Below are 27,200 nucleotides of genomic sequence, written 5' to 3' on the forward strand. Positions count from 1 at the left end.
GCATATTAAACAAATATGTAGGACTGCTTTTTTGCATTTACGCAATATCTCTAAAATTAGAAAGGTCTTGTCTCAGAGTGATGCTGAAAAACTAATTCATGCATTTATTTCCTCTAGGCTGGACTATTGTAATTCATTATTATCAGGTTGTCCCTAAAAGTTGCCTGAAAAGCCTTCAGTTAATTCAAAATGCTGCAGCTAGAGTACTAACGGGGACTAGAAGGAGAGAGCATATCTCACCCATATTGGCCTCTCTTCATTGGCTTCCTGTTAATTCTAGAATAGAACTTAAAATTCTTCTTCTTACTTATAAGGTTTTGAATAATCAGGTCCCATCTTATCTTAGGGACCTCATAGTACCATATCACCCCAATAGAGCGCTTCGCTCTCAGACTGCAGGCTTACTTGTAGTTCCTAGGGTTTATAAGAGTAGAATGGGAGGCAGAGCCTTCAGCTTTCAGGCTCCTCTCCTGTGGAACCAGCTCCCAATTCGGATCAGGGAGACAGACACCCTCTCTACTTTTAAGATTAGGCTTAAAACTTTCCTTTTTGCTAAAGCTTATAGTTAGGGCTGGATCAGGGTGACCCTGAACCATCCCTTAGTTATGCTGCTATAGACTTAGACTGCTGGGGGGTTCCCATGATGCACTGAGTGTTTCTTTCTCTTTTTGCTCTGTATGCACCACTCTGCATTAATCATTAGTGATTGATCTCTGCTCCCCTCCACAGCATGTCTTTTTCCTGGTTCTCTTCCCTCAGCCCCAACCAGTCCCAGCAGAAGACTGCCCCTCCCTGAGCCTGGTTCTGCTGGAGGTTTCTTCCTGTTAAAAGGGAGTTTTTCCTTCCCACTGTCGCCAAGTGCTTGCTCACAGGGGGTCGTTTTGACCGTTGGGGTTTTTACGTAATTATTGTATGGCCTTGCCTTACAATATAAAGCGCCTTGGGGCAACTGTTTGTTGTGATTTGGCGCTATATAAATAAAATTGATTGAATTGATTGAAATCGATTCAATCATTATTTTCTTGATTAATCAGTGATTTTTTTTTTTAGGTTCATGAAAACGTCGGCATTTTCCAGAGCTCAAGGTGATGTGGATTGGTACACGTTTTGTTTCATATTTTGGAAGAAAAGGGTAAGTTAACATGATGGGGGGAGTTCTGGAAATGTAGTACTGTGTATAAGGATGTGTTTGAGAGCTTTTTGATGTGTTCTTTTCAAAATAAATGTGTCGAAGTGAGCTGTGTTGAAACATGAATCACTGCTTTTGATACAATTCTGCGGATAATGTCGTTTTGCTCCTCATCTGAAATCCTAAATCTAAATCTGCAAATTAAAGAAATGTTTTTGTTTTTTTTTTTTGCTTCCACATTACTGACTGGCATCATGTCTGCCTCCTGCTGCTGGAAAGATTTGTGAGAGGGGCGGGGTTGAGTGGGTGAGAGAGCTGGGCTCTGAGATGAGAAGGGAGCAAACTACTTTTACTGAAAGAAGAAAAACAGCCATCAAACAACAAAGATATATCGCTATTACAGTATTGTCCCATTTACATATCTCCTAAAATATTTTGCATAACTCATAATATCGATAGGCAGGGAAGATGGCCAAGTGATTAAGTGTGCTTGTTTCCAGAGTGGAAGGTTCGGGGTTCAAAAAAACCCAACACTGCCAATTCGCCGTGTAATGTCAGGAAGGCCATCTTGTGCCAAAGTCAACATGCAGGTCCACCTTAGATCTGCTGTAACAACCCGAAACAAGGGAGCAGCTGAAGGGACTTTACTAACTCAAAATACCGATATACCACCCAGCCCTACCGAAAACCATTATCATTCGTGCGTCACATTTTATTGTGATATAGATTTTTGACCAAATATTCTGATTTTACAAAATCAGTTTGCATTTCTTTTGAGGTGATTCAAAAAGTTTGTATTTTCATCCAATGTGAGTGTTTCAGCTTTGCAGTACAATAAAACGTATGAGGTCTGTTAGAAAAGTATCGGACCTTTTTATTTTTTGCAAAAACCTGATGGATTTGAATCACGTGTGCTTGCATGAGCAAACCTTGAACCTTCGTGCACATGCGTGAACTTTTTCACGCCTGTCAACTGCATCATTTTCTGGTAAGCAGCCTTTGTGTGAGGACATGTGGAGTGCGCTCGGCGGATTTTCATTTCAAGGAAAAAGACGGAACGACTGGAGCAATGCTACTGCATCAAATTTTGCCAGAATCTGAGCAACAGCCAGGTGGAAACCATTGTGTTGGAAGTCTCACAGGGCAAGTTGTGACATGCCCAGCTGTTACACAATTTCTCGGATACTCACTCGACTGAAAAGCCACCGAAAGCCATCTGAATCTTTCGAACGGTTTCCAACACGGACGTGCTTTTTGTTGTGCGCCATGAGCGGCTCTGTCCCGACGCGCGAATTCCTCCACACGTCTTTCATTACAAAATCTCCTGTAACAGTGGAATGTGCCGCAAAAGTGCTGATGTACACCTCTTCCACAATTTCTCTGGTAGTCAGACGATGTCCCGGATCAACACAGCCTTCACTTTGGAAATGATCTGGTCGTTTCAGCCTGTCGATGGCCGCTCGGAGCACGGCGCACCCTGCGCCGCTGTGGGCCATCTTTAATCCGGTTGTAATGATCCTTAATCTGTGTGACGCCCAGAGTATCTTCACCGAAAGCCGTCTGAATCTTCCGAATGGTTTCCACCTGGCTGTCTCTCCGTTTCTGGAAAAATTTGATTCAGCGCTGCTCCAATTGCTCAGCCATTTTCCTGACAATGAAAATCCGACGAGGGGGCTGAACCAGTGCTCACTCAAAGCCTGCCCACATGCGAATGACACAACCGACAGGCGTGAAAAAGCTCACGCATGCGCACGAAGGTTCAAGCTTGGCTGATGCAAGCGCACGTAATTCAAATCCATATAGTTTTAAAAAAAATAAAAAGGTCAGATAGTTTTCTAACAGACCTCATATGTTTTACTGTATTTAACCGTGTTGGTTTCTGCTGGTTTCGTGTTGGTTTCTGTTGTGATCCTTGCCAGTTGCCAAACAGGAATATGTTTGTTGCATATTTGGCAGTTCTATGGTTCACCCCTTTATTTTTCATTCCCCTCCTCATGTGGCGCTCCGTCCATAGTATGTACACTTCAACACAATTCTAACAAGCTGTGTAAAGATTGATTGTACAGACACTGTAATCATTCCCAATGTAGTAACATCATATTGCATACCCGATATGTCATGGTCCAAGTAATAGTATACAAGACTGCATGTACTCAACAGTAAATACACATATACATATGTTTTGGCCTGTGACCTTGACTTTTAACCACATTTTCTCAAAATCAAATCACTTACTTGGAATTAATGAGTCAGCCGAGGACAAAGTATGTCCAAACAAGTCAGAGAAGTGGACCTATTGAAATGTAAATCCTATAAACTCTACAGGCTGGATACCAGAGAACAAATGCATTATTTAAGCAGCTATGTAGGCAGTTAAACACAATGCAAATCTCCACATGAATTTCTTAATCTATAATCCTTGTTGCATGACATTACCAGAACAAGCAGAATTATTGGAGTCAGTCAGCGAGGCTGCAAAATTTCTGTTACCCCATAAAAAGTGCTGTTCTGCTCCAAATTTGGAGTTTTAATAAACAGAGGTAAGGACCAGTGAAACTCCTATTTTGGACATTTTTTAACATGCAAAATGGCCACAACATTAAATAAAGATGGTTGCTTGTAAAGGCTTGTTTCTAATCACAGGGTCCTGTAGGCCACTCAGGGCACTGTTGTTTGTGTACCAAGGACATACTGATATTAAACCCAAGTATATCAAAATCGCTTTGAATCCCTTTGTCACACTGTGTATCTTGACTAAGAACTTGCAGTCCTCAAAACATTATTTGTGTATTTCAGGCCATTACAGCTTATAAGGGGCTGATCATATTTATCCAGTAGAGCCAGACATATTAATACCTGCTGTTCTGCCTTGGACAAATCCATTTCAATTCATTTGTTTTCTATATCCGCTTACTCCAAGTAAGGGTCATTGGGGGAGCATGCTGGAGCCTATCCCAGCAGTCATAGGGCGTGAGGCAGGATACACCATGGACATGATGCCAGTCTATTGCAAGACTACATATAAACAGATGCAACCATACTCTCACGCTCAATGAGTCTCCAATTCACCTAACACCCTGTTTACACAGAGTCCACGATCGATGTGTGATCGGAAAATGGCTTCTGCTCGCCGTCACTCTCACTGGCTGTCACCGGGGTTGCAGGCTGGGCACAGTGGGGCTCCACGGTCGGAACAAAGATCGCTCCTGGTCGCCATCACTCTCCAACAGCTGCGCAAGTGTATTGAACTACTTATACCACTCGCAGCATTTGTGCGACTGGTTAAATGATACATCGGTCTTGTTAACTCTTACAGGTCCCAACCCAATCCTACTGGTCGTAACACTCTCAATTTACTCTACATGGGCAGCACCGACTGCAGATATTAACAAATATTTCACTCACACAATTCAGTCAAAATGCACGCTTGGTGTAAACACAAATAACAAATCAAACTGGAGACCAGCCAAGACTTGTGAGAACTGACAATGTCTCATGGTCTTGTAGGTCTTATATGGGTCTCAGTCCGCTGTAAACAGGGCATAACCTGAGGAAACCAGAGCACCTGCAGGGCACCCACTCTAACATGGCAAGAACATGCAAACTCCACACAGAAAGGCCATCGATTTTTGGAATGTAAGTAAGTCCCTTTGACTGCTCCCTCTTTTCTCCCCACTCAGCAAGATCCAAGGTGGACCTGCATGTTGATTTGGCACATTTTACGCTGAATGCCCTTCCGGACAACTCACATTACATGGAGAAAAGTGACAGAAATGGGCTTTGAACCGGGGACCTTCTGCACTGAAACTAAGTTCACTAACCACTTGGCAATTGCAATAAAGTAATTGGACAGTGTAACACAGTGTAATTTAGTAATTTGGCCTTAGTACACCACCAGAATGGAATTGAAATGAACCAATCAAAATGTGCTGGGTATTATAGACTTCTACAACCCCTGGCAAAAATTATGGAATCACCGGCCTCGGAGGATGTTCATTCAGCTGTTTAATTTTATAGAAAAAAAGCAGATCACAGATATGACACAAAACTAAAGTCATTTCAAATGGCAACTTTCTGGCTTTAAGAAACATTATAAGAAATCAGGAAAAAAAAAATGTGGCAGTCAGTAACGGTTACTTTTTTAGACCAAGCAGAGGGAAAAAAATATGGAATCATGAAAAACAAAAGAACGCTCCAACACATCACTAGTATTTTGTTGCACCACCTCTGGCTTTTATAACAGCTTGCAGTCTCTGAGGCATGGACTTAATGAGTGACAAACAGTACTCTTCATCAGTCTGGCTCCAACTTTCTCTGACTGCTGTTGCCAGATCAGCTTTGCAGGTTGGAGCCTTGTCATGGACCATTTTTTTCAACTTCCACCAAAGATTTTCAGTTGGATTAAGATCCGGACTATTTGCAGGCCATGACATTGACCCTATGTGTCTTTTTGCAAGGAATGTTTTCACAGTTTTTGCTCTATGGCAAGATGCATTATCATCTTGAAAAATGATTTCATCATCCCCAAACATTGTTTCAATTGATGGGATAAGAAAAGTGTCCAAAATATCAACGTAAACTTATGCATTTATTGATGATGTAATGACAGCCATCTCCCCAGTGCCTTTACCTGACATGCAGCCCCATATCATCAATGACTGTGGAAATTTACATGTTCTCTTCAGGCAGTCATCTTTATAAATCTCATTGGAACGGCACCAAACAAAAGTTCCAGCATCATCACCTTGCCCAATGCAGATTTGCGATTCATCGCTGAATATGACTTTCATCCAGTCATCCACAGTCCACGATTGCTTTTCCTTAGCCCATTGTAACCTTGTTTTTTTCTGTTTAGGTGTTAATGATGGCTTTCGTTTAGCTTTTCTGTATGTAAATCCCATTTCCTTTAGGCGGTTTCTTACAGTTCGGTCACAGATGTTGACTCCAGTTTCCTCCCATTCGTTCCTCGTTTGTTTTGTTGTGCATTTTCAATTTTTGAGACATACTGCTTTAAGTTTTCTGTCTTGATGCTTTTATGTCTTCCTTGGTCTACCAGTATGTTTGCCTTTAACAACCTTCTCATGTTGTTTGTATTTGGTCCAGAGTTTAGACACAGCTGACTGTGAACAACCAACACCTTTTGCAACATTGCGTGATGATTTACCCTCTTTTAAGAGTTTGATAATCCTCTCCTTTGTTTCAATTGACATCTCTCGTGTTGGAGCCATGATTCATGTCAGTCCACTTGGTGCAACAGCTCTCCAAGGTGTGATCACTCCTTTTTAGATGCAGACTAATGAGCAGATCTGATTTGATGCAGATGTTAGTTTTGGGGATGAAAATTTACAGGGTGATTCCATAATTTATTCCTCAGAATTAAGTGAGTCCATATTTTTTTCCCTCTGCTTGGTCTAAAAAAGTAACCCTTACTGACTGCCACAATTTTTTTTCCTGATTTCTTATAGTGTTTCTTAAAGCCAGAAAGTTGCCATTTGAAATGACTTTAGTTTTGTGTCATGTCTGTTATCTGCTTTTTTTCTACAAAATTAAACAACTGAATGAACATCCTCTGAGGCCGGTGATTCCATAATTATTGCCAGGGGTTGTAGTATTAATTGAAGGACTTTAACAAACTATCACAATAACCATTTAAGTATTACAGCCATTTTATACATTAGATCCATTTAGCTGACACATTTATCCCAAGCATCTTACAAGAATCAGAATAAAGCTATATTTGTAATGGCGACTTCACACCTTTTCCACAATAAGTTGTATGAAGTTATAAAAAAAAAAAGTGTGCCAGCTTTTTTCAAAAAGATTCCAGTTTTGATGTTGTTCAGTATTTGGTATTGTTATAATTCAGTACTTTAACGTTTCCCATAATGTCCCTGGTGGCCCCCTACGCTTCCCAGAATGCACCACGGTGCCAGCAGAGTTCTGGTGTCTCACAGCGCATGTAAACAATGACTAACAAGGACGTGGATAGCGTTGATCCGGCGAATTCACGGGTGATTATGATGATGCCACATTCTCCCAAGTTGAGAGGGTTATCCAGAGGAGGTGTAGCACCTGTGATGAACTACTGCCGTACCCCGATGTTGTCTTGTTGTCAACACTTAACGACATTTTTTACATTGTGCCCTGAACTGGTGTTTCAGACCGAACGGTCCCCCCCACCCCCAAAAAAATCGCTCTTCCCACCTTCACTGCGCATGCATCATTTCAGAGCTCAGTAGTGTCATTTCTGAGCGTCAACAACAATTCGCTAATTATCACCGTTTCTGCTTAAAACTGCATTCCAGTCATCATCTATCTCAGCGACAGATATCTGAAGCTTTTGTACAACAATCATTTCTACATAAATTCAGCATTATTTAATAATAAAAGATGGCGGACGAATCAAGAGCGCACAGCAGCTGCTGCAGCACCTATGTCATTTCAGAGCGTCAGTAATGACGCGCCAATTATTGCCTCGTTTCTGCTTAAAATGGCCTCGTTTCTGCTTAGAACTGACTTTTGAGTGATTTAAGAGGCTTTACCTTGTCATCTGATTGTTGTCACAGCCCTCCCCTGCCTGTTGTGGGAGGCTCCCCATGGCAGGCAGGGGTGGGGCTGCTTGAGTGGTGGCACCTGTGCTGTGCTGTTAAATTGTTTGTGCTGTGCTCATTCACTCTCTCTGCTCTCTCCCCATCAGGTAACCCATTTGGTTTGTCTTCACTTCATTTTTTGTTTTAGTTAATTTTGGTTTTCACACGCCAACACATTTGCACCTACATATTCATGCGCCTTCATGCACTGCATACACCACTGATTCTTACTTACATTTGCATGCCTTGTATTTATGTTGCATTTTATTATTTGTTAAATAAACTATTTTAATTGGCCTGAACCTTTTGAGTTATTTCCCCCTCCCAGCTAGTTTGTTTGGGTTGTGACTTGCTGTCGAGCCAGGCTTGTTACACGTGGGGGCTCGTCTAATTTAAAGTTAATTTAACTTAATATTTGGGTTAAATTTTGTTTCATTTGTTTATTTTGTGGCTTTGCATTTGTAGTTTAACCTACTTTGTAATTAACTTTGCTGTAGTTTCAGTAGGTTACTTTGATAGCCAGTTTTGTATGGGGAAATTTGGTTTGGGCCAGTTGGGGTTGAGAGCAGTTAGCATTTTTCTTTTGTGCTACTTTGGTTAGACGCTCACATCTGGGCCTAGTACTGGGTTTAGTCTGGTGGGAGTCCTCCCCTGTTAGGTTTATCAGCGGGTCACAATAGGTGGCTCGTGGTGTTTTTTTGTAGGTGGCAGCGAGGTGGGTAGAGCTCCCCTCTCCCCTTTCATCGGCTCGGGGTAACGTCCGTGGGATCCTGTGGGTGGCTGCATGTACAGGAGCTCACAGCCCCATTGGTACAGTGACCTTTAGGGTCACTGGTGATTAAAAACCTCCCGCCAGACTGCACGAAGAGTAGGGGGCAGTTAGTTAGCTTTTTCTTGAGTTTAGTGGAGTGGGGCTTTTTACCAATAACCCAGTCGGGGCAGCGGGTGAGTTTTCGAAACTTGTTTGGTTAATTTGGTTGGTCTTTCTGACATGATGTCCTCCATGTTGGCTAGTTTTGTTCAGTCACCTTCAGAGTTGGCTTTAGAATTGTGCACAAAAGAACAGTTATTGGAGATTGCAGAGCATTACAAAATTGGTATAGTGGATAGGAAGTCAAAGGAAACGGTTAGGGATTCATTAAAACAAGGTCTTTTGGACACTGGTGTTCTCTGTCGGGTGCCAGTCAAGGGGCAGCGGTTCAGCCTAGTCCAGTCATGTTAACTTTTGAGGAGCAGCGGGAGCTGTTGCAGATGCAGCTAGAACTGGAAAGGCTGAGAAGTGGCAATAGACCAGGGGTTGAAAGGGAGCCTCAGTTTGATGTTTCACAGAATCTTCATTTATTACCTAAATTTGATGAATCAGATCCAGATATGTATTTTATATTGTTTGAACGCATTGCTGATGCTCGGGCCTGGTCAGATGTGGATAGAACTACTTTGTTACAGTGTGTGCTTACAGGGAAAGCATTGGAGTCTTTTTCAGCATTAAATGTTGCAGATAGTAAGGTTTATGCTACTGTTAAAGCAGCAGTCCTTAAAGTCTACGAGCTGGCACCAGAAGCATATCGTCAATGTTTTCGGTACAGGAAGAAACAGGATTCACAGACTTATTCTGAGTTTGTAAGGGACTTGTCAAATGCCTTTAGTCGATGGTCTACAGCTGCTGAAGTGGTTACTTTACAGTATTTGTCTAATTTAATTGTGTTGGTGCAATTCAAAAAATTCTGTACCGGATTCTGTTGCCACATATGTTAACGAACGGAAAGTCAAGTCTCCTGGGGAAGCAGCTATTCTGGCAGATGAATGTGTTGACCCATAAAACTCGTTTTGACTCAAATAGGGAAGGTCGTAATAAAACTGAGTCTATGTTAAAACATAAGGCACCACTGCCTGGGGTTTCTTTCCAAAAACCTCAGCGAACGTTTGCTAAGATGGGATCAAAAGGACCAGTTAATGCAAATACCTGTAGATACTGTTTGGATGAGGGACACTGGAAAAAAGATTGTCCTTTGCTTAGCTCCAAAAGGTCGGAACAAGTAAAGCCGGCTGTGATGGCAGCTCCGGTTACAAGTCCTGTTGCCACACCTGTCCACCAGGGTGAGCGCTACCACCAACAGGGTAAGGCTGGTTCTGAATCTACCCAGGGGGAGTTTTCAGCTTTCATTTCCCATGGTGTTGTGTCTTTGTTAGATGGGAATCAACAAGTTCCAATTAAAATTTTGAGGGACACAGGAGCTTTGGATTCTTTTCTTTTAGAGTCTGTGTTGCCATTTTCAAAATTGTCAGATACAGGAAGTTGTGTTCTAATCCGTGGAATGGGTTTAGTTCCTCTTTCATCCCCTTTACATAAAGTCAATCTTGTGTGTGGTTTGGTCGAGGGTGACGTTGTGGTTGGTGTCAGACCCAGATTGCCGGTGGATGGTGTCCACATGATTCTGGGTAATGATCTGGCAGGGGAGAAAGTGTTCTAATCCGTGGAATGGGTTTAGTTCCTTTTTCATCCCCTTTACATAAAGTCAATCTTGTGTGTGGTTTGGTTGAGGGTGATGTTGTGGTTGGTGTCAGACCCAGATTGCCGGTGGATGGTGTCCACATGATTCTGGGTAATGATCTGGCAGGGGAGAAAGTGTTCTAATCCGTGGAATGGGTTTAGTTCCTTTTTCATCCCCTTTACATAAAGTCAATCTTGTGTGTGGTTTGGTTGAGGGTGATGTTGTGGTTGGTGTCAGACCCAGATTGCCGGTGGATGGTGTCCACATGATTCTGGGTAATGATCTGGCAGGGGGGAAAGCGTGGGCGGATGGCAAGCCTAACATTTTCAAGGAGTTAACCGTGCCCTCTGCTGGTGGGTCCACAAATTGCAGTCTAGATGTTTTCCCAAGTTGTGTTACTACTCGTGCTGGTTCTCGGCATAAGGAGGCAGAGAGCCGGCCTGATAATCTTGAGTTGCCAGCTGATCTTCAAATTGGAAGCTTGACAAATTCTAGAGATTCCTTGATAGCAGAGCAAAAGGGTGACAAATCTTTGGTTGAAATTTTTGATATTTGTTCCTGAAGTAGCAGTGAGGGATAGTGCTCAATGTTTTCTTCTTGATGGACTGTTGGTTAGAAAATATGTTCCACATAATGATCAAGGTTTGGGAGAAGCAGTTTTTCAAATAGTTGTACCGACCTCCTTGCGTGGTAAGGTCCTTCAGACATCGCATGGTGTTGTGGCTGGTCATCTAGGGGTGCGGAAAACTTATGACAGAATTTTACGTCATTTTTTTCTGGCCACACTTAAAGAGGGACGTATCAAGGTTTATTAAAACATGTCATACTTGTCAACTTACTGGTAAACCTAATCAAGTTGCTAAGCCAGCACCCTTGTATCTGATACCGGCAATTGGTCAGCCATTTGAGCATCTCATCGATTGTGTTGGGCCTTTACCACATTCGAAATCGGGTCATAGCTACTTGCTGACAGTAATGTCAAGCAACTAGATATCCGGCTGCCTTTCCTTTGCGTACTATCACTACAAAGTCTGTAGTTAAAACTTTGATTCAGTTTATTTCTACATTTGGTATTCCGAGGATCATTCAGTCAGATCAAGGTTCAAATTTTACTTCCAAAATGTTTGCTCAGATTCTGAAGCAGTTAAAAGTTAAGCATAACAAGTCAACAGCGTATCATACTCGGAGTCAAGGAGCATTAGAGCGTTTTCATCAAACTTTGAAGTCGTTGCTCCGTGCATATTGCACTGAACTATCTGCTGATTGGGAAGAGGGTTTACCTTGGCTTTTGTTGGCTGCTCGTGAGGTAGTGCAGCAAAGTACAGGGTTTAGCCCTAATGACTTAGTGTTTGGGCATAAGGTGGGGTCCTCTAGCTGTTCTCCAGGAGGGTTGTTTACCTGAGGAGCCACCACAAAACTTGATTGCTTTTGTCAATGGGTTTAAGTTGTACCGAGCAGGTGAACTTGCAAAACAAAAATTTGAGTTTTCTCAAAAGAAAATGAAGCAAAAGTATGATAGGGAATGTGAATTGTGTGAGTTTTGTCCTGGGGACAGAGTACTTGCTTTTTTTGCTGTTGGTTAATTCTCCGTTTCAGGCAAAGTATTTTGGTCCTTATACAGTTCTGCAAAAAGTGTCTGATCTAAACTATCTCATTGAAACTCCTGGACATAGGAAAACTTCTAAACTGTATCACGTGAATCTATTGAAATCTAACCATTCGAGATTCTGATCACCATTACTTAAAAAGCCATCACTTGACCAGCTATCTTAGCTAATTATAGGCCAATCTCCAACCTTCCTTTTCTCTCAAAAATTCTTGAAAGGGTAGTTATAAAACAGCTAACTGATCATCTGCAGAGGAATGGTCTATTTGAAGAGTTTCAGTCAGGTTTTAGAATTCATCATAGTACAGAAACAGCATTAGTGAAGGTTACAAATGATCTTCTTATGGCCTCGGACAGTGGACTCATCTCTGTGCTTGTTCTGTTAGACCTCAGTGCTGCTTTTGATACTGTTGACCATAAAATTTTATTAGAGATTAGAGCATGCCATAGGTATTAAAGGCACTGCGCTGCGGTGGTTTGAATCATATTTGTCTAATAGATTACAATTTGTTCATGTAAATGGGGAATCTTCTTCAGACTAAAGTTAATTATGGAGTTCCACAAGGTTCTGTGCTAGGACCAATTTTATTCACTTTATACATGCTTCCCTTAGGCAGTATTATTCGACGGTATTGCTTAAATTTTCATTGTTACGCAGATGATACCCAGCTTTATCTATTCATGAAGCCAGAGGACACACACCAATTAGCTAAACTGCAGGATTGTCTTACAGACATAGACATGGATGACCTCTAATTTCCTGCTTTTAAACTCAGATAAAACTGAAGTTATTGTACTTGGCCCCACAAATCTTAGAAACATGGTGTCTAACCAGATCCTTACTCTGGATGGCATTACCCTGACCTCTAGTAATACTGTGAGAAATCTTGGAGTCATTTTTGATCAGGATATGTCATTCAAAGCGCATATTAAACAAATATGTAGGACTGCTTTTTTGCATTTACGCAATATCTCTAAAATCAGAAAGGTCTTGTCTCAGAGTGATGCTGAAAAACTAATTCATGCATTTATTTCCTCTAGGCTGGACTATTGTAATTCATTATCAGGTTGTCCTAAAAGTTCCCTAAAAAGCCTTCAGTTAATTCAAAATGCTGCAGCTAGAGTACTGACGGGGACTAGAAGGAGAGCATATCTCACCCATATTGGCCTCTCTTCATTGGCTTCCTGTTAATTCTAGAATAGAATTTAAAATTCTTCTTCTTACTTATAAGGTTTTGAATAATCAGGTCCCATCTTATCTTAGGGACCTCGTAGTACCATATCACCCCAATAGAGCGCTTCGCTCTCAGACTGCAGGCTTACTTGTAGTTCCTAGGGTTTGTAAGAGTAGAATGGGAGGCAGAGCCTTCAGCTTTCAGGCTCCTCTCCTGTGGAACCAGCTCCCAATTCAGATCAGGGAGACAGACACCCTCTCTACTTTTAAGATTAGGCTTAAACTTTCCTTTTTGCTAAAGCTTATAGTTAGGGCTGGATCAGGTGACCCTGAACCATCCCTTAGTTATGCTGCTATAGACGTAGACTGCTGGGGGGTTCCCATGATGCACTGTTTCTTTCTCTTTTTGCTCTGTATGCACCACTCTGCATTTAATCATTAGTGATCGATCTCTGCTCCCCTCCACAGCATGTCTTTTTCCTGGTTCTCTCCCTCAGCCCCAACCAGTCCCAGCAGAAGACTGCCCCTCCCTGAGCCTGGTTCTGCTGGAGGTTTCTTCCTGTTAAAAGGGAGTTTTTCCTTCCCACTGTAGCCAAGTGCTTGCTCACAGGGGGTCGTTTTGACCGTTGGGGTTTTACATAATTATTGTATGGCCTTGCCTTACAATATAAAGCGCCTTGGGGCAACTGTTTGTTGTGATTTGGCGCTATATAAAAAAATTGATTGATTGATCGATCAGAGGGATACTGGTCATGTGGAGAGGGCAGCGTTGGCTGTTGTGCCTGTTACTGCCCCTGGTGGTCTTGATCGTGAGGAGGGGGGAGAAGAGGTAGCTTTGGCTGCAGATGAGATTTTGAGAGGTCGGTTAAAGAATTCGCAGACTTTGGAAAATCTTGGTACTTTAGTTGACCACTTGGATGTTGAGAAGCATACTCAGTTAGTTGGGCTAATTAAAGTATCCAGCTTTATTTTCTGATACTCAAACTCATTTAATTGAACATGACAGACATCGGAGATGCTAAGCCTTTTAAACAAAAATTTTATAGGGTTTCTGAGAAGAGGCGACAGTTGGATTCTGAGGTACAGTATATGTTAAATAATAGTATTGCAGAACCATCCCATTCTGATTGGGCTTCACCTTGTTTGCTTGTTGAAAAGCCAGACTCTACTTTTCGACCATGTAGATTACCGAAAAGTAAATGGCATTACAAAAGCAGATCTCTATCCCCTGCCTAGGATGGAGGACTGTATTGATCAGGTAGGGTCTGCCAAGTATGTAAGTTTGATCTTTTGAAAGGATATTGGCAGGTTCCACTTTCTCAACAGGCATGTGAGATTGCTGCTTTTATAACACCATCTGGTTTGTTTTCATACACAGTGATGCCTTTTGGACTCCAGAATGCTCCCGCCACCTTTCTGAGGCTGATGAACCGTGTAGCCTCTGGCCTAGAAGGGTGTGCAGTGTATCTTGACGATGTGGTTGTCTATTCGGATTCCTGGGAGGAGCATGTCCGGAGAGTGCAAGCCTTGTTTGATCGCTGGTGTGGGCCAGGTTGACTGTAAACTTGGCAAAGTGTGAGTTTGCCAGAGCCACAGTCACCTACCTTGGTAAAGTGGTGAGTCAAGGTTTTGTCCGTCCCATGGAGGCTAAAATACAGGCCGTAAAGCTGTTTCCTCCTCCGACTACTAAAAAGGAGCTTATGCGCTTCCTTGGGATGGCCGGGTACTACCGCTCCTTCTGCAAAAACTTTTCTGTGGTAGTTGCCCCTCTGACCAACCTGTTGAAAGCCAAGGTTGAGTTTTTCTGGTCCCCACAATGTCAAGAGGCCTTTGATTTGGTTAAGGCATTGCTGTGTTCCACTCCGGTGTTGGCAGCACCAAATTTTAGTAAACCTTTTAAATTACAGGTGGATGCCAGTCAGATTGGGGCAGGTGCTGTACTTCTACAGGACGATGATGTTGAGTGCCCTGTAAGTTTCTTCTCCCAGAAATTTAATAAGTATCAATTTAATTATTTTGTAATGGAAAAAGTGGCTTTGGGCCTCATTTGGGCTTTACAGCACTTCGAGGTCTATGTAGGTTCCGGGTCGACTCAGTTGACTGTATTCACTGATCATAATCCACTGACCTTTTTGAAGTCTCTGCAGAATCCCAACCAGCGCCTTATGCATTGGGCTTTGTTTTTACAACCGTACACTCTTGACATAAGACATCAGTGGTAAAGATAACATTATTGCTGATGCTCTTTCCCGTGCTCCTTTAACCTAATGTGTTTCTCTGCTCCTTTTTGCCTCACTATTTGTCCTCCTGCTCTTAAACTGCTCCCCAGGTACCAGGGCTGCTGGGTGGAGGTACGGACAGCTGGTGGAAGGGTGCAGAAAGTACTGTATGCGCGGGTATTTTTTTGGTTGGGTCTTATGTACGTAGGCCTGTTTGGATGAGAGTAGTACCCTCATTTTAAGGAGGGGGGTGTCACAGCCCTCCCCTGCCTGTTGTGGGAGGCTCCCCATGGCAGGCAGGGGTGGGGCTGCTTGAGTGGTGGCACCTGTGCTGTTAAATTGTTTGTGCTGTGCTCATTCACTCTCTGCTCTCTCCGCACCAGGTAACCCATTTGGTTTGTCTTCAGTTCATTTTTTGTTACTTTTGGTTTTCACACACCAACACATTTGCACCTACATATTCATGCGCCTTCATGCACTGCATACACCACTGATTTTTACTTACATTTGCATGCCTTGTATTTGTTGCATTTTATTATTTTGTTAAATAAACTATTTTAATTGGCCTGAACCTTTTGAGTTATTTCCCCCTCCCTAGTTTGTTTGGGTTGTGACTTGCTGTTGAGCCAGGCTTGTTACATGTGGGGGCTCATCTAATTTAACTTAATATTTGGGTTAAATTTTGGTTAGTTTGTTTATTTTGTGGTTTTGCATTTGTAGTTTGACCTACTTTGTAATTAACTTTGTTTGCTGTAGTTTCAGTAGGTTACTTTGATAGCCAGTTTTGTATGGGGAAATTTGGTTTGGGCCAGTTGGGGTTGAGAGCAGTTAGCATTTTTCTTTTGTGCTACTTTGGTTAGAAGCTCACATCTGGGCCTAGTACTGGGTTTAGTCTGGTGGGAGTCCTCCCTCGCTCTGGGTGTAGAGAGTCCGTCTCAGATGTGCTGCTGTGGTCTGAAATGACGCATGTGCTGTGAAGGCAGGGCGGACCAATTTTTAGGGCAGACGGTTCGGTCTAACACCGGAACTCTGCTGAAGCAGATCTCTCGCATGAGTCACTGACCGCAAAACTGAGATTCACAACTACGAAACATTGAATGGACCAAGCTGTGACCCCCCCCCCCCCCCCCCCCCCCCCCCCCCGAGTCTGGTCTGCTTAAGGTTTCTTCCTCAAAAACACCAGAGGGAGTTTTTCCTTACCACCTGTATGCTGCATCAGGGGGGTTGATAAGTCTAGACCTTAGTCGTGTGAAGCACCGTGAGGCAGCATTGTTGTGATTTGGTGCTATACAAACAAAATAAACTTAAATGAATGATGAATTAGACTATGAACTTGTCATTCTTGAACACATAAAAAAAAAACAAAAGCAGCATAACAAAGGCAGAAATACTATTTTGATGAAGAATGGGAGGTGTTCATGGGAATAAAACATGTACATAATCTAGTGTCACCCTGCAAGAATTTATTGCAGAATTAGAATAACTGACAAGTCAGCAGACCACAGAAAAACTGCCATCTACTATTCAAATATTTTTAACGCTAAAATCCCACACATTCCTGTTTTTCCAAATGAAAGTACTTTATTGCCTTCTATGGATCACATCATCGTTGGGTTATGCAATGCTGGGCAAATATTGAAAAATGTCCTTTTGGACAATTGAAATCTGTGCTGGGCAGTTTTCATAACTGTTTAAGTGAAAAAGACCAAACAAAGTAAATGGCATTCATTTGAAGTCATGTTTTCTTGGTTACAAAGTCGAGTGACTTTCAACCACTTTCATAGATGAAAGTGGTTGTTAGTTTATTTAGCCAAACTAAACAGCAAATACAACTGTATTCCTACTACCCAAGTTAAGTTTCATATATGAGGATGAAGTGATTAACGTTAATGCACCATATCAGTAAAAAAAATAGCAACTTTGTTTGCCTATGAAACATCTCACACATGTGTCTGCCAGCTACTTGATTCTTTTGGAAAATTACAAACAGCTGGGGTTGAACCTACATTGTCACCTGCTTAATAGTCGCTTGATTGAGAGTAGCATCAACTCAGAACATGGCACCATTTTGGGTTCAACTGTGCTGAACTACTGAATGAACCTTTTGTTTTGTTTTTTTGTTTTTTTTTTGTTTTTTTATAATCCTTTAACACCTACAGCGACACATCCAGGGACAGGTACTATCAAAATAAATATAAAAATAGTTAAGCTATCAAATTTACAATTCATGATTATTTAATTTAAAGCCCGATTTATGCTTCTGCAGCTCTGTAACTCCGTGTCATGCAATGATGTGCATGACAGTTTTAAAGTTCTCCGTCGCTGGATTATGCTTTATGGATTAATTTCACTCAAACTTTTCTTTCTACAATCACCTCCAAATCAGAGGTAAGGTGTACAATTTCATTTTTTGTTGACTGTGCTGTAAATTTGGGAACTTTTCTGTCAAATGTATTGATCCCAAAATGTAATCAGCATGGGCACTGCAAAAACTATTAAAATATGATGGCAGATGAAGGAATGAAAGCAGAAAAGTGTCAAATCAGTCTTTTGTGGTGTCTGATTTAACAGGTGCACATCAGGCTGTAGGTCCGAGTCTGAGCACGGTGTGAGAAAAAGTAATCGGACATTTTTTTTAAATCACAGAAATGACTCCGGTCCCACTTTCCTCCAATTAGTGAGTGTCAGAGCTGAACTTTAATTTTGTACCTCTGTTACTTTGTACTTTGTTTAATGGAAATACACTGCGATCGGACGGGACATTTCATCTGATGTGAGCGAAAATCTGTTACACAAAATCTGATTTATATGGAAAACATACAAAAACATCCGGTTTAGCCTATGACTGTTCAGTCGAGTTTAAAAATAGTTAAGCTATCAAATTTACACTATGATTTATTTAGTTGCAATTTAATTCTTTCAAGGTACAAATTAGGTTAGTGTTTTTTTTTTTTTTTTTTTTTTCAAACATCTAAGGCGAATCCTGAATCAGGACCTCCGCCTCATTTAATAACCGGGTCCAAGTTTCCTCTGAAAAACTTTTTCTGCCAAACGTATTTGATCCATTATCAAAATGTAATCAGCGTGCACAATGCAAAAACTATTAAAATATGACAGCAGATGGAGTGAAAGAAGAAAAGTGTCAAATCACAGCCTTTTGCAGTGTCTGATTTGAGTTTGAGCACAATTTGAAAAAATAAACGGTCGGGCTTTTAATTGGGGAAATGACTCCGGTCCCACATGCGAGGGGCATTTAATAGAAACACACTGCAATCGGACGGGACACTTTATCCAATGTGAGCAAAAATCCGTGATACAAAATCAGTTTAACAGTGTTTATTACAAGGAAAACAATACAAAAACATTGACTTTTTTGCCCAGTGACTGCAAATATCTGGCAGAAAAGGAAAATTAAAGCAGTTATGGTGTAATAGGTAATTTAGCGTGATCCGTATGGACTGTCCCGCACGGTTCGGCACACATATAAATCACAGTTTATCAAGTGTGATTTTGTGTCAGTGACTTGTTTTTAAAATGATAATCACAGCGGAGGTTAAAGCAGCTGCGCATGCATATCATGCAGTGCAGCCAGTCTAGGGATGGGCATTGAGATTTTATCTAACTGTGCCATCATCGATTCCACTTATCGATCCGATTCCGTATTGATTCCCTTATAAATACCTATTGTGAATTTTTGTGTACTAAAAGTTGACTTTACAGGTTTTCTATGTCAACAACATTTTGAGTCTTAAACTAAATAAATATGAAATTGGTCACTGGATCCTTGATCTCTGGACATCAACAGAATGAAAAAAAGTTGTAGTTTGTCAAAAGCATTTCCTTTCAGATAATGACACAAATACCTCTAAGCTGAGCTTAAGCGGCTGCGCTGCGCATCAGCGTAATTCATAAAGAATGCAGAATGTCTCCTTTTGGGTGGGAAAAAAACATTTTTGTCTGTCATTTGTTGTCTGTGTTACAACATTTGGAAAGAGGTGTCATTTGATTTAAAACAGCGATTCACTTTAACGTTATTAATTCCGGCCAGACTCTAACTTGACTCGGCAGAGCAGCGTTTGGAGCTGGTCAAACGGAAGGGAGGACGATTCTTGTTTCTTGCCTGCACAAAGACAAAAGTCCCAGTTAGTGACTTTAATCAGCACAAAAGTGACTCACGATTGATGTCCTTAACTGCCTTTGAGAGGGGTTAAGAAGCAGATTTGCCACTTTTGAAAAGCAGCAAAGCAGAGAACCAACGAAGCGAGTCTGAGCACTGCTTCGTTGGTTCAAGCTTCAAAGCAGAGCGGTGCTGCAGAAGCCGTTGACTACAGACCCGCTGCAGGGTCTGCAATCAACGTACAGAAGTGATCATTTTCCCGACAAACACCCTCAAAACAGAGGCACTTAAGGACCGATAACATGCCCATATATAGAGGAGATTCAAGGGGTTCAACCGACCCCCCCCCCCCCCCCCCCCCCCCCCGAGAATTCTGATTTGATTTTTTTTTTTTTTTTTTCTGATCTGGATATCAACGTTATGTATTTTCTTTTCAATGATAATAAGTAACAGGCACTAACTGTTACACAGCTATTATCACACACCCTCAAGTTTCAATTTCCTCTGCCAGAGTAATCCCTTAAGTGATGAAAGGGGAAACTGCAAGATAAACTTCTCCCATGGGGGTTGAGAATTTTTGCTCCCTGGTCCCTATCCCCCTCTGATAAACAGATTAGTAGGCTTGTCAATACCCACGTAGACACACAATTACACTTGTCTGGTTTGTAAAAACATGTTTGTATGTATAAGCTGAGAAATAAAGGGAGCTTCTCCTTCCTGTTGCAAATACTGTAAAGGTGCAAATATTCGCGTGGGATTTATGTGAATTTCACGAGTTAAACAAGGTCGCCAAATTAAATACCGCTATTTTAATACATAACGTACATATCCGTACATATTCATAATGTAAACGTGAATATTAATACCGCTAAATACGAGGTCTTAGAAAACTATCCGACCTTTTTATTTTTTGCAAAAACTATATGGATTTGAATCATGTGCGCTTGCATCAGCCAAGCTTGAATCTTCATACGCAGGCGTGAGCAACCGACAGGCAGGTATAAAGTTTGCATTAATGTTATCTTGGTTCTTCCTGGGTGGTTCTTATGGCAACTGATCCAATCCCAAGCAAGGACTATTTGTATATAAAAATGTATTTCCTAAAATGATACATTTTGGGTTTCAAATGAAATTTATGTAGCTTTTTACCCCTCGAAATCCCTTCTGTCTGTTGCCCCTCGGCCCCCAAGGGCCCCTGCAGCCCACTGGACCCCCAACTCAAGGATTTGAACCCCCCTTTCACATTCCTATATACGGCCCTGTACATAAATGTAAAATTTCAACAGCAGAAAAAAAAACTAACATTATTTCAGGATTTGGGCTTACACCGTCCTCATGCAAAATTAACAAGGCTGGAAGCAGCATATGTATGGCATCCCTGGGACACCAAAGCGTACCGAACCACATTTGAGTTTAATCACTGTGCCTTTAAAAAGACAACACTAATCATTATGCTACATAACTGATTAATCTGTGCAAAAATCAAACTTAAAATTGACAAAATAGTGAAGGTGGGCTGGAGGCAGAGGTGGTGGCCAAGTGGTTAAGTGTACTTCTTTTCAGTGCGGAAGGTTCCCGGTTTAAAACCCACCACTTGTGCCAAGTTAACATGCAAATCCACCTTGGATCTGCTGTGGCAACCCTGAGTAAAAACAAGGGAGCAGCTGAAGGGATTTATTTTATTGAAAGCGACATGTCGCAGTCAAAAAAGAAATAAACAAACATGCTGCCCAGTAAATTCATCCAACGAGAATAACAAGAGCTGTAATCCAATTAAAAAACAGTTAATGAAAGAATGAGTTTATATTTAAACTGTCTCACGGTGCTAAAGTCAGACACGTTGTTGCACACAGATTAAAGCTGCTGTTTGTTGATCTTTGAACACAGCAGCAAACACATTTATATTGGATGAATATAGTGTTTAACATTTTAAACATTATGACATACATAACAAATGACAAAATACACTCAACAAAAATATAAATGCAACACTTTTGGTTTTGCTCCCATTTTGTATGAGATGAACTCAAAGATCTAAAACTTTTTCCACATACACAATATCACCATTTCCCTCAAATATTGTACACAAACCAGTCTAAATCTGTGATAGTGAGCACTTCTCCTTTGCTGAGATAATCCATCCCACCTCACAGGTGTGCCATATCAAGATGCTGATTAGACACCATGATTAGTGCACAGGTGTGCCTTAGACTGTCCACAATAAAAGGCCACTCTGAAAGGTGCAGTTTTGTCTTATGCAAGAACTGGGACATTTTCACCTTCCAAGAACTGTGTACAGATCCTTACAACATGGGGACGTGCATTATCCTGCTGCAACATGAGGTGATGTTCTTGGATGTATGACACAACAATGGGCCTCAGGATCTCGTCACGGTATCTCTGTGCATTCAAAATGCCATCAATAAAATGCACCTGTGTTCTTCGTCCATAACAGACACCTGCCCATACCATAACCCCACCGCCACCATGGGCCACTCGATCCACAACATTGACATCAGAAAACCGCTCACCCACACAACACCACACACGCTGTCTGCCATCTGCCCTGGACAGTGTGAACCAGGATTCATCCGTGAAGAGAACACCTCTCCAACGTGCCAAATGCCAGCGAATGTGAGCATTTGCCCACTCAAGTCGGTTACGACGACGAACTGGAGTCAGGTCGAGTCCCCGATGAGGATGACGAGCATGCAGATGAGCTTCCCTGAGATGGTTTCTGACAGTTTGTGCAGAAATTCTTTGGTTATGCAAACCGATTGTTTCAGCAGCTGTCCGAGTGGCTGGTCTCAGACGATCTTGGAGGTGAACATGCTGGATGTGGACGTCCTGGGCTGGTGTGGTTACACGTGGTCTGCGGGTGTGAGGCTGGTTGGATGTACTGCCAAATTCTCTGAAACGCCTTTGGAGATGGCTTATGGTAGAGAAATGAACATTTAATACACGAGCAACAGCTCTGGTTGACATTCCTGCTGTCAGCATGCCAATTGCACGCTCCCTCAAATCTTGCGACATCTGTGACATTGTGCTGTGTGATAAAACTGCACCTTTCAGAGTGGCCTTTTATTGTGGGCAGTCTAAGGCACACCTGTGCACTAATCATGGTGTCTAATCAGCATCTTGATATGGCACACCTGTGAGGTGGGATGGATTACCTCAGCAAAGGAGAAGTGCTCACTATCACAGATTTAGACTGGTTTGTGAACAATATTTGAGGGAAATGGTGATATTGTGTATGTGGAAAAAGTTTTAGATCTTTGAGTTCATCTCATACAAAATGGGAGCAAAACCAAAAGTGTTGCATTTATATTTTTGTTGAGTGTATAACAAAATAATGAAATATGAAGTGTGCATCATTTAAATTAAATTGGCTCAAGTTGTGGCTCTTAGAATACATAAAAAAATATATATATATAAATCTTGAATTATTTTTATTTTGCTTCACATTCCAGCCAATTCTGAACATGCAAAGAATAACTAGATGTAACTCCTATTTCATTTCAAAAGACCGGCACCCCTATAGCATCATGGATTTACTTTTGTTCATGTTGTCTTTTCAAATATAAAGTACATAATCTTAGACACACCTCGTTGCTTTTACGGCTATCTCGGGGTGCTGGGACTCAGTGCTCGGCCTTGGGACTCACATTTCCAATACCTAGTGTGTCCCAGGACTCAGTGGCCACAAATTCTAATGCAAACCCTGATTATTTGATTTCTTTTCTTTTTTTTAAGTAGTGGATTTAAGAAAGGAGCAGACTTTTTTCATATTAAGAAAAACTTAAAATCTGATTATTTTGTAGGTTTATAGACCAATGCCTGATCTAAAGATATTTTGATACAAGAATAATTTCACCCATGTTATTGTAAAAGCATGGGATAGTTTACCCCAAATAATTCAATTTTAGGTAATGGGTAATAACATGAGATACTTTTTTGTCTTTAATGCTGGCCACACTAGAGTAAATGATTTGATGTTTACAAGCTTTTCGGCATTTCTGCAAAGTCTTATCTTTATGAAACTTTGTTTTTGTCATCGTCCGTAATACTGACTGCCCACACTGGCGAAAACTAGTGGTGTAACGGGTCATAGCTGATCTCTACTGGCTCCCACAGTTCAGCACACATGCGAACCGCAGCTTAATTGTGATTTCATGTCATGCTGTGCTGACTTGTTTTAAGTGACAACTGTGTTCATTTTGATGCAGTAACAGTAAAATCAGTCTGAGTGGAGGTAAAAGCACTTGCATGACTTGCAGCCTGTTAAAACACCCTTGTGCTCTGCTTCCTGTAGCTCACCACACTTCTGGACCCAAACAACTGACAGAAAACGCTCAAAAACTAAAGCAGTCATCTCTTCCCTGTGCAGCGTTGAGCCTACTGAACAGAGCGGTGCGCTCCAAGTGCACAGCTGAGCTTGCCGAATGCCCTCAGCTTTGGAAAATAAGTATTCTGGATTTTTTTCCAGAGTCTGCTGCGTCACTGCTGATCCAATGAATTTGGACCAGAGGGTAGGACTAACAAAAGTACCCTGCAAGGGTTATAAATAAAACTGTTATCCTCTCTGTAGATGATGTCAACATCCTCATTTTAAAATGGACTTGAATGGGAACCTGCTTATTTTTGGAACCACCCTCAAGTGGCCACTCAAGGAACTGAAACTTTTTCCTTTCTTGGTGGTGGGCTACACACACATGCGAGGGCTGTCCATAAAGTATAGGTCCTTTTAATTTTTCAAAAACTATATGGATTTCATTCATATGTTTTTACGTCAGACATGCTTGAACCCTCGTGCGCATGCGTGAGTTTTTCCACGCCTGTCGGTGACGTCATTAGCCTGTGAGCACTCCTTGTGGGAGGAGTCGTCCAGCCCCTCGTCGGAATTCTTTTGTCTGAGAAGTTGCTGAGAGACTGGCGCTTTGTTTGATCAAAATTTTTTCTAAACCTGTGAGACACATCGAAGTGGACATGGTTCGAAAAATTAAGCTGGTTTTCAGTGAAAATTTTAACGGCTGATGAGAGATTTTGAGGTGACACTCGCTTTAAGGACTTCCCACAGTGCGAGACGTTTCAGAAGAAGTCGGTTTCAGCATTTTATCCGGATATTCCACTGTTAAAGGAGATTTTTTTTAATGAAAGACGTGCGGATGGGTCCGCGCGACGGCTCGTAGCCGCCGCGACGCTCCGCCACAGGAAAAACACCTCTGTTGGAAGCCTTAAGGACAAGTTGGAACATGTCCAGCTGTTAAACAATTTCTCATATACTCACTCCACTGAAAGCCATCAAAAGCCGCCTGGATTTTACAAATGGTTATCAACACGGAGGTGCTCACAGGCGAATGACGTCACCGACAGGCGTGGAAAAACTCACGCATGCGCACGAGGGTTCAAGCATGTCTGACATAAAAACATATGAATGAAATCCATATAGTTTTTGAAAAAAATAAAAAGGACCTATACTTTATGGACAGACCTCATATATACGCCTGCCCATTAATACAGGCCTGCCTCATTTAATTATCGGGTCAAAACTCCACCGGAAAAAAATAAACACCTGCCTTGTTTACAGGCCGGGTCACTTGCCGACGGACAATATACCAGTAATTTGACTGCTGAGGGAGCGACTGCTTCTACCAGTGATGTCACAAAAAGGAAATAGTTCCTACACTGTTGACATAAGCTGCAACCTGTTGCGTTTGCCGAAAAAATAGCAAGGTACGCACAGTTTAAAATTCATGTCATTAAATGAAGCAAAGGAAGCACAACATTCGGGCTGCAGCTATCGAATATTTTTGTAATTGAGTATTCTATTGATTGGTTAAATGTACTTTTGTATTTTTAAACAATATCAGTAGTGGCAGGGCTCTCCCTCAGCAATGGCACAATGTTGCTGTGTCATCATGCAGATTTTTATGTTTATTTTCCCTCTCTCTCGGTTTTCCCAGGTAATTAATTTTTTCTCACATTAAGAGTTTTGGAGCTTTGCCAAACCATAAGCCCAGGTGCTCTGTGAAATCTTCATTCTGCGGACAGGACATTCTTTTTGTTTTCTCTTATTGCACATTTCATTTGCACTTTTTATTACTGTGATTTATTCAGTGTTTAGTGTATATTTATACATGCTGTACAGAGTACAGCTCAAACTGAAGTCAACTGAATTCCTTGTTTTCTGTGGATACTTGGCGAATAACAAAGCCTTTGAAAAAACAGCTGTGGAGTGCTACGTTTCCACAACAGCTACACTGATAACTTAACTCTACAGCCTGTTGATAAACTCTTATCAAATCTAAATATAGGCTTTTTTTTTGAATAGTTAAATATGATTCATTTAAAGTGCACTTCCTTTCACTTCATCTGCGGAGGTGGAGAGCAGCCAGTGGAGCAAACAGTGTTTAAAAAAAAAAAAAGTATAAACACACTGCTTCACTTTAAATACATAAGTCCATTTCAGACAATCAGCACAGACCCTTTCTCATAAAAGGCTTTATTTTACTCATTGTCTGGTTTTGTAATCTTGTAGTGTTGCCTGCTACATTGATTAGCGCATACATTATGGGCATGCTCTACAGCCACCTTCTCGGTTTTTTGTGGGAGCGTTACAGCGCCAACCACAGGCCTGGCGTGTGTACTACAGCTTTAAACAAAGCGAAGCAAAGAATTCGCCTCACATTTTTTTGTAATCGAATTACTCGATTAATCGTTTCAGCCCTACACAACATTAGTAGATCTATTTCTTCAGCTTTGAAAAAACAATTGCCACAAAATATTACAGGTGAGCCCTGAAAATTTTGATTTGACAGTTCTTGGGGGCAAAGGCTATATAGACTACTGACGTGTAAATTAGGACTTAGTACACTCCTATTTGCGCCACCCTCATCTACACAAATTTAATGTATAATATTAAATGCAATATGGTTACCTGTGCTCTTCCTGGGTCAAATTCGAAAAGCCTTCTGATAAAATCAGATGTCACAGCTCAATATTGTATCCAAACTTGCAGTATTTTGAAGTTTCTTACCACATGAACTGCCCACACCGTCCCAAAAGGCAATATGCTGCCTCAGGTGGTGTAATTGCACGACACGGATGCATAATATACACCAGAGGGTGCAAATTACGCATCCGTATCGTGCAATATGCACCATCCGTGGTGTATATAGCCAGTCCACTTTTTTATGGGCCAGGAATAGTCAGTGCAGAAAATAATTTCTTCTTCCTCCACCAGCTGCTGCAGGGCAGTGATGAGGGTGGACAATTTGTGATAAGTTTTTGGATGCGACGCTTTAGATCCTTACTGCTGGTTCAGATTGGGTCAAATTTATACACACACCCACAACACGTGTGCGCCAGTTTCCTCCCACATCCTGACATGCAGGTTAGGTGAACTAGAAATTTACCCGTTTGTGTGCGTGTAGGTGTGAATGTTCGTCTATATGGCCCTGCGACAGACTGGCGTTACTTGGAGTAAGCAGTTAAAGATGAATGATTTTATATATGTATGTATGTGTATATATATGTATGTATGTATGTGTATATATATGTATGTATGTATGTGTATATATACACACACATATACGAGGGCTGTCAATAAAGTAACGGTCCTTTTTATTTTTTTCAAAACTATATGGATTTCATTCATATGTTTTTACGTCAGACATGCTTGAACCCTCGTGCGCATGCGTGAGTTTTTCCACGCCTGTCGGTGACGTCATTCGCCTGTGAGCACTCCTTGTGGGAGGAGTCGTCCAGCCCCTCGTCGGAATTCCTTTGTCTGAGAAGTTGCTGAGAGACTGGCGCGTTGTTTGATCAAAATTTTTTCTAAACCTGTGAGACACATCGAAGTGGACACGGTTCG

At 41.5% G+C, this 27,200-nt stretch overlaps 1 protein-coding gene across 4 annotated transcripts in view; it reads right to left on the minus strand.

The window, feature by feature from the left end:
- The window catches only part of slc39a10 (solute carrier family 39 member 10), an 85,232-nt gene that overhangs the window by 56,098 nt on the left and 1,934 nt on the right, over positions 1-27,200 (minus strand). The window contains exon 1 of one of the 4 annotated variants that reach the window (XM_034186143.1): positions 2,316-2,326. The exons of the other annotated variants lie outside the window; for them this stretch is intronic. The gene's annotated coding sequence lies outside the window, so the exon portion shown is untranslated. Of the gene's footprint in view, positions 1-2,315; positions 2,327-27,200 lie in introns of those variants that run through there. 4 annotated transcript variants of the gene reach the window in all.

The sequence above is a fragment of the Thalassophryne amazonica genome, chromosome 14, assembly GCF_902500255.1.
Source record: "Thalassophryne amazonica chromosome 14, fThaAma1.1, whole genome shotgun sequence".
In the NCBI taxonomy this organism is placed as follows: domain Eukaryota; kingdom Metazoa; phylum Chordata; class Actinopteri; order Batrachoidiformes; family Batrachoididae; genus Thalassophryne; species Thalassophryne amazonica.